The 8510-nt window shown below is 41.6% G+C and overlaps 1 protein-coding gene across 1 annotated transcript in view; it reads left to right on the top strand.

The window, feature by feature from the left end:
- Positions 1 to 8510, top strand: part of ppp1cb (protein phosphatase 1, catalytic subunit, beta isozyme) — a 112897-nt gene that overhangs the window by 25379 nt on the left and 79008 nt on the right. The window lies entirely within an intron of this gene.

The raw sequence follows: 8510 nt of genomic DNA, 5'->3' as shown, positions 1-8510 counted from the left end.
ACTCTATGTTACTTTCTCCCCACCCCCACCCTCCTCTAGCTTATCTCTCCACGCTTCAGACTCACTGCCTTTATTCCTGATGAAGGGCTTTTGCCCGAAATGTCGATTTCGAAGCTCCTTGGATGCTGCCTGAACTGCTGTGCTCTTCCAGCACCACTAATCCAGAATCTGGTTTCCAGCATCTGCAGTCATTGTTTTTACCACAGAGTTGAATGATCAACCCGATCGCACTGAATGTCGGAGTAGGCTCAAAGGGCCCATTTCTGCTTGTTTGCTTATGTAGCTAGTGCTCATTGATCAAGAGCACATATCATCTTAAGGCTAGAAGGAAAATCAAAATATTTGAGAAGATAATCCTAACATTCAATTATCATTACTGCAACATAAGTGATAGTATAGAAGTGAAATTTTAAATGAGCAACCAACCTAGAATGTCTCTGTCAAAGGGCAAAGCTAACATTCAATACATCTAGAAATGAAAAGGAGATAGTATTTGGCAATCTCCAATTCATCAGTTATGAATTCAATCCATTTACAAAAGCATGCCAAGATTTAGGTACTTGTATTTCATCTAAGCCTGCATCACAAAAATACACTTGTAGAATTATCCCCAATCCTACTGGGTTTATCCTCTTCCCAGTGCATATCTCTTTTCTCACGATGGGAAGAACTGCAAATTCTTATGACTGTGATATCTGCAAGTATTTGAAATATAACTTTGAAGTGGGGTGAGCAGAATGTTAAGGAAGGATTTTAAATACCATTAATCCATGGAATAAAGGGGAACACTATCAGAAATATTTGCAATTATATAATACCTCACCCTTTTTACTAAAGAACAGTATCAATGAAGAAATAATAATGCCTTCGGGTACACACAATCATTAATGCACAATGTACCAGCACCTCACGCCCTAGCCACTGGTCTTTTGAATACAGCATCTTGCAACTAACACCCCAGTGAGTTTCATGAAGTTGTTGAAATGACACATTAAACTTGCTACAGAAAAGCAATCTAATGATCAACATATCATGTTGCTTGAAAGGCTACTTGCTAATTCTAAACTTTCCAATCAGCATCTGAACAAGTCTAATGTGGATTCTCAATCTTTCACATTGGAACTGTTTCAGATTTTAAACAAATTTTAAAAATTATAACCTAACTTTAAAAAAGTGACATCAAGCCAAACGGATATTAAAGTTGTTAACACATTACCATAATAGGTTAGCACATTAACTATTTAATTACAGTTATCTATTCATCCAAGATTGCAGTTAATTTTTGGATTAGCGACGAAACCCAGGATACTATATTTCTATATAGTCATGGTATTACTAAGGAACAAGGTAAAAACAATGACTGCAGATGCTGGAAACCAGTTTCTGGATTGGTGGAGGGCGTGGGTGGTCTCGAACGTATGTGGGGAGTTCCTGGACTAGGGGGGAATAGGACAGTGTCGAGGTAGGTAGAGATAAGTTCAGTGGGGCAGGAGCATGCTGAGACAATGGGTCGGCCAGGGTGGTCAGGCTTGTGGATCTTGGGAAGGACCGGGAGAAAGATAGACAAACAGAGAGAGAAAGAGAGATGCCAACAGAGACAGAGAGAGAGACCAACAGAGAGAGAGATAGACAGACAGACAGACAAAGGCAGTTCATGCAGAAACCAGATCACAGCAACACGATAACCCATTTGTATCCCTCTGTGTAGAGAGAACGGTTTCTCAGAGACAGGTCAAGGGCTGCTAATTCTTCAGGAAGGACTAAGAAGTGAAGGTTAGTCCCTGCTGACACTGCTTCTGGCAAGGGGTGGGGAGGAATTAAAAAATCACAAGACAAAAACAAACTGTGATTTCCTTGTGATTCTTCCAACAGTATTACTTCCTGGGGCTTTTGGGATGGGTTAGGAGGATGGGAACGAGTGATAAATGGGGAAAGCAAAAACTGAATTCTCCAGGATCACGTCCAAACAGAGTTGGCAACCCAGGCAGGAAGGTAACCAGAGTTACAGAGACTTAGCGAGAAGCAGCCGAGTGTGGATGTGTGAGAGGATAATAAAATCCAGGCCTAAAAAACCTCGCAAAGTACACAAGGCGACTGCGGAGAAAGTGGGCCACTGCACTGTCCATGATGTGAACCAGAGGATGCAAATTTTCAAAATGTTTGAAAGTTGCAAATAAAATTGTCCGAGCAATAAGCAGCAGGGAGTATTTGTGAAGGGTACACACGCAGGCAGAGTTTGGGCTGACATTGTTTCAAGTCTGTGTGGTGTGGGTGTAGAGCTGGGAGTGGCGGCGGAACCTGTAACTGGAGTGGGTGTGATGGTGGGGGGAATGGGGGTGGAGTCATGAGCAGGGGTTGTGTTCCCCTTGGGGTTCTGGGGGGTGGGGATAGTGACAGTGGGGTCTATGGGGGGCATGTCAGCAGAATGCAGGTGAGTGCCGCTCGTGGGGGCGGATGTGGTGGTGAGCACGGCAGTACTCTGTACCCTGTTCCTGCTTTCTCCTTGTGTTCTGTGATTCCTTTAGTCCAAACAACTATAGTTACATTTTTTTTGGAAGTGTTCAGTACTTTTGCATCATTTTCCTGTAGTAGAGAATTCCACATGCTCCCCATACTCTGGGTGAAGAAATTTTCTTCACTTCTGTCCTAAAAGGCCTACACTTTATCCTGAGAATGTGACTTCTGGTTCTGGACTCCCTGGTCATCAAGAACACCTTTCCTGCATTAGTTAGAATTTTATAAGTTTATTTGACTTCTACCCCCACCCAAACTCCAGTGGACAGCCCTAACCAATCCAGTCCCTTCCTGGATGTCACTTACGCCATCCCAGGAATCAGTCTGGCAAACCTGTTTTGCATTCCCTTTAATAACCCCAGAAAATCCTTCATTAGATATGTCGGCCAAAACTGTGCACTCTACTGCAGATGTGGTTCTATTAATATCCTGTGCAATTGCAGCAATATGTTCCTGTATTTGAATTTTGTTGGTATGGACACCAACATATCATTTGCTGTCTTCACCGCCTGCTTTACTTAAATGCTTAGTTTCAGCAATGGTGTGCAAGGACATTCAGGTCACATTGCACCTCCCCCTTTCTCAATCCGTTGCCTTGGAGAAATTTATCTGCCTGCCTGTTTTTTGCGACCAAAGTGTATAACCTCCCATTCATCCACGTTGTACTACGTTCCTTAATATACCACATTACTTAATTTGTCCAAATCACATTGAAGCTTTTCTGCATCCTTCTCTCAGCATATTCCCTTCACCCACCCAAATCAAGCTTTGTGTCACCTGTAGACTTGGAGATGTCGCAAAGTTTCTTCATCTCAATCATTTAATATTTTACTATATATAATAATTAATGAGTAGCTGGGATCCAAGCAGTGATGTGTGTGATACCTCACCATTCACTGCCTACCATTTGGGATGGGGGAAATTCCCTTTATTTCTACTGTTTCCTGACTGCCAACCAATTTGTTATAGTAAATGACCTGCAATGCCATGTGCTTTAAGTTTGCATACTAATCTTCTATGTGTGACCTTTGTTGAATACCTTCTGAAAGTTCAAATAAATCACATTCAGTAGTGGAATTATAGTAGCTGTGTATGCTGCAAACCAAAGAAACTGTTCCAGAGTCTGTAGAATTTTAGATGATCACCTTTAGTGATGTGCTATGAGGGGCATAGGTAGAGGGGTGGTGTATATATGGAATGAACCACCAGAGGAGGTGGTAGGCATAGCTGTAGTTACAACACATTTAAAAAAAAATTGGACAGGTACAGGAATAGGAAAGATTTAGAGAGATATAGGCCAAACGCAGGCAAATGGGACTAGTTTAATTTGGGGAAACCTGGTTAGTATGGATGAGTTGGACTGAAGGGCCTGTTCCATGCTTTCTGATTCTATATAAATCACAAACTAATAGTAAGCAAGAGGTAGATCTAAAAGAGTGATGCAGTTTTTAAAAAAATAAAATTACAAGATTTATTTGAGAAGGAATTTAAACCATATGGGCAAAAGGCACAGAAGATGCTTTTTTTGCAGGCAACGTTCTTATGTGACCTTTTTATAAAGATCTATAAAATCATGAGAGGCATAGAGAAAGTACATAGTCAACAGCTTTTCATCATGGTAGAGGATTCTAAAACTAGAGGGTGTACATTTAAGGCGAGAGAGGAGAGTTACAAAAAGATCCAGTGGAGCAATTTGTTTTTGACACGTGACTGGAATGAGCTGCGAGAGGTAATGTGGAAGCAAATACAATTTTGTTATTTAAGAAACATTTAGACAGGTACATAGATGAGATAGATATGGAGGAATATGGACCAAATGCAGGCAAATGAGATGACTCTAATTGGGAAAAACTGGGCAGCATGGGCAAGTTGGGCTGAAGGGCTAGTTTCCATGCTATAGGACTCTATGATTCTGTTATTTAATGAGCCTATAAACAGTTCTGCTGGAAAACAGGGGTTGACGAGATTGGGCCTCTACTCTTTGAAATAGAAAAATTAAGAGGTGATCTAATTGAAACATAATTCTTGGAGTTGTTGACAAGGTAGATGCAGAAAGGTTATTTCCTCTTGTGGGAAAGTCTAGGATCAGAGAGCAGTATGAGACCAGCCAAGGATCAATACTAATCCAAACTAGAGACCCAGACAGACACCCAGCGACTGTGGCAAGGACTGAATGACATCACAGGTTTGAAAAGAAGACAGTGCAAGATAGCAGACAATGATGCTCCCTCCCAGATCGTCTGAACGCCTTCTATCCTTGCTTTGAGCAGAATTTCAGTGGAGAGGTAACACCTATTCTGACCAGTCCTGACAAACCTTTCCCAACAGTTGCTGCATCAGAGGTCAGATCAGTTTTCCTTCGTGTGAATCCAAGGAAAGCGATGGGACCAGACAGAGTACTAGGCTGTGCACTCAGGTCATGCTCAGATCAACTGGCAGAGGTCTTTTTGGACATCTTCAACCTCTCCCAGCAGCAGGCCACTGTCCCTGCCTGTTTCAAGAGGGTCAACATCATCCCTGTGCCTAAGAAGGCTCATGCAGCACGGCTCAATGACGACTGCCCAATGGCCCTAACTTCAGTGGTCATGAAGTGCTTTGAATCGTCAAGGCATTAATTAATCCAGCCTCCCCACTACTCTTGACTCACTCCAATTTGCCTATCGGACCAACAGATCCACGTCAGATGCCATATCACATGCTCATCACTCCTCCCTAGAACATTTTGACACCAAGAACAGCTACTTAAGAATCCTATTCATTGATTTCAATTTCATCCCCTCGAGGCTGATTACTAAACAGTGATATCGGACTAAGCCCCACTCTCTGCAACTGGATCCTCAGTTTTCTGACCCACAGGCCACAATCAGTGAAGATTGGGGACAATATTTCATCCTCACTAACACTCAACACTGGAGCCGCCCCCAGGGGTGCATACTCAGCCCCCTACTGTACTCACTGTATACCCAAATACTAGACTAATGCCGTTTATAAATTTGCTGATGACACCATCATAGTTGGTTAAATCTCCGATAGCGACGAAACGGACTACAGACGGGAGATAGAAGACCTGGAAAAATGGTGTATTGAAAACAACCTAGTTCTCAATGCTGGCAAAACCATGGAGTCATTATTGACTTTCTGCGGGATATTACTCCTGCCCCCCTACACGTTAACAGCACAGAGGTGGAATGAGTGGAGGGTGTCTCGCTCCTGGGAGTGGTCATCCACAATCGGCTTTCTCGGACTCTTCATGTGGAAGTACTGGTTACGAAGGCCCAACAACGCCTCTTCTTCCTCAGGCAGCTGAGGAAATTTTGGCATGACGGCGAATACCCTTGCCAACTTTTATAGGTGCGCCATAGAGAGCATTCTGCCTGGATGTACCACTACCTGGTATGGCACCTGTACCATTCGAGATTGGAGATGGTTACAGAGAGTGGTGAACTCTGCCTGGACAATCAGAAAGGCCATCCTCCCATCTATAGAATCCATCTGCCAGGCCAGCTGTTAAGGAAAGGCTGCCAGCATTCTAAAAGATCCATCCCACCCTGGTAGTGTTTTTCTACAACCTCGTATCATCTGGGAGAAGATACAGAAGTCTGAACACATGCACCAGCCGCCTTCAAAACAGTTTCTACCCGACTGTTGTTAGAATACTGAATGGACTTGCAAGCTCTTAACATCTGCCTGTACCTGTGTTTTTGTTTTTGCCGTGTTTACCTATTATTTACTTCGCTGTGCTACTTAATTCTGTGATCTGTCTGTATTGCTCGCAAGACAAAGCTTTTCACTGTGCCTCTGTACACATGACAATAAATTCAATTCAGTTCAGTTCAATGTCAGAATAAGGGATTGCTCATCTAAGACAAGATTTCTTCTGAGGATTGTGAATCTGTGAAATTGTGAACAGTGGAAGATTACAAAGGCTGGGTCATAAGTATATCCAAGACTGAGATTGCCATTTTTAATCTAAGGGATTCACAGATTAAACAAAAAAGTAGGAAAGTAGAATTGAGGATTTAATATTAGCCGTGATCTCATTGAATGGTATAGCGGACCGAATGGGTGGAAGGCCTGCTACTCTTCCTATATCTTATTGTATTAGGGTTAATTCGCAACAATCAATCAGGCTTGCAATGTTATGCATTTGTGTTTGTTAGAAGCTGCATTTTAATACATAGGGTCTTGTTTATGGAGGCAAAAGGAGCTTCTAGGTGAATTGCACTTCTGTCAACAAAAAAAATGGGCTCTGGAGATTGCCAGTCTCTGCATTCCCATGGCAACGTCCTGATCAATCAGAATCTACCTACCCGCACTGACAATGAACATTGACAGTTAAATATTCTAGCTGAAAGTCCATGCCATTGATGACCCAACCAGTCAGCACCCTCTTCTCTTTGTTGTAAAAACTGATGTCTCTTCTGTGTGTGTGTGTGTGTGTGTGTGTGTGCGCGCGTGTGCCTTGCTTTCATATGAGCTGAGGAGTGGGGATGTTCACCAATGCTCAGCACCATTCATGACAACTCATGCTGATGCAGTCCATCTCTAAGCTCTAACTTACTAAGACTAGTGGTTTCACTTGTTTCTTAACCCCTTTTTCTCATATTTACCTGGAAGGGTAAAGCACATTCTTGTCTGTAGTGGATGGCTCCTGCTAAACTGAGGGGTGGGTCCTGTTAGAACCATTGATCGTAACCCAGAAAATCTATGGACACAGAACTTTAATTACAGCTCTTTTGTTGAAAAAGAACATGAAAGCCAAAGTAGGCTAATAAAAGTTCACTCTCACTAGAGAGAGATTCTGAAATGTATATTAAATGCAGTTAATTATGGTCCTGTAAAATGTACCAGTAATGTATTGCCATATGTAAGATTCAAATAATTATATCGCACGTATATACTTGCATTTCGCCAAAAACCACTTCAGTGGTTGAGCAGTTGCATTTGGCTGTCCCTGTTGTAAATCATGGAGTTGAGATTGCTGTTGTGAGGTGACATTGAGCAAAGTGATGGCTATGTAATTAAAGTGAGTAGGGAAGGTAGATACAATTGTCAAATGTCTTTAAAAGTTCCAAATGGAACGCCTGATCTTGCTATCTTACTGACATTGCTGATCTTACCATAATGTAAAATTTTACAGCTATGACGTGGAGACGCCGAAGTTGGACACAGGTCGACACAGTTGAAAGTCGCACAGCACCAGGTTATAGTCAAACAAATTTATTTGAAATTAAATGCTTTTGGAGAACTGCCCCTTCATCAGGTGAAGTCTGGATAATGAAGGGGCAGCACTTCGAAAGTTGTGATTTCAAATAAACCTGTTTGACTATAACCTGGTGTTGTGTGACTTTTGACCTTAAAATGTAAAGAATGAAGCTGCGCTAGGGGAAAAAAAAATCAGGTTTAGAAGAAAATCACTAGGGAAGGAAAGCAAAGGTGAAGTTGAATGTGTCACTCATTAGGCTGCAATTAGGATATTGCATCTAACTTTGAGCACACTCCTTAATCTATCATTGATTTGAAAATATGAAAAATTCTAAAAATTATTGAAACAGTAGAAGGATTATATAATGGAGGATTATGAAATTGGGATTATAAAACAGGAAGATTGAGTAATGCTGTTCAAATTTGAAGACTTTCAATTGAGTAAATAGTGAAATGTAGCAAAGAACGATTTCTTTTGGTCAGTGAGTTAGAAACCAGAAGGCCGAAATTGAATATCAGCAAAGGAACAAAATGGTAAACTATTTTTCCACACAGTGCCAACCTAAGAGTGTTTTGTATCAGAAACGTCAGTAGAGGCAGAGCCCATAATATTGTGATGTACACCCAAATATTTAAAAAGGAAAACATTGACCAATAATAAGAAAATAGGGGAATGAGGTTGCTGGTAATCTCTCAGAGCTACCAATCAATTGAATAGTCTATAATAAAAATAAAGAACTGCAGATGCTGAAGTTCTGAAACAAAAATTACTGGAGACACAGGGAAGCATC

Source organism: Chiloscyllium plagiosum, chromosome 3, assembly GCF_004010195.1.
Source record: "Chiloscyllium plagiosum isolate BGI_BamShark_2017 chromosome 3, ASM401019v2, whole genome shotgun sequence".
Classification (NCBI taxonomy): domain Eukaryota; kingdom Metazoa; phylum Chordata; class Chondrichthyes; order Orectolobiformes; family Hemiscylliidae; genus Chiloscyllium; species Chiloscyllium plagiosum.
This window is presented reverse-complemented; position numbering and strand designations above follow the sequence as displayed.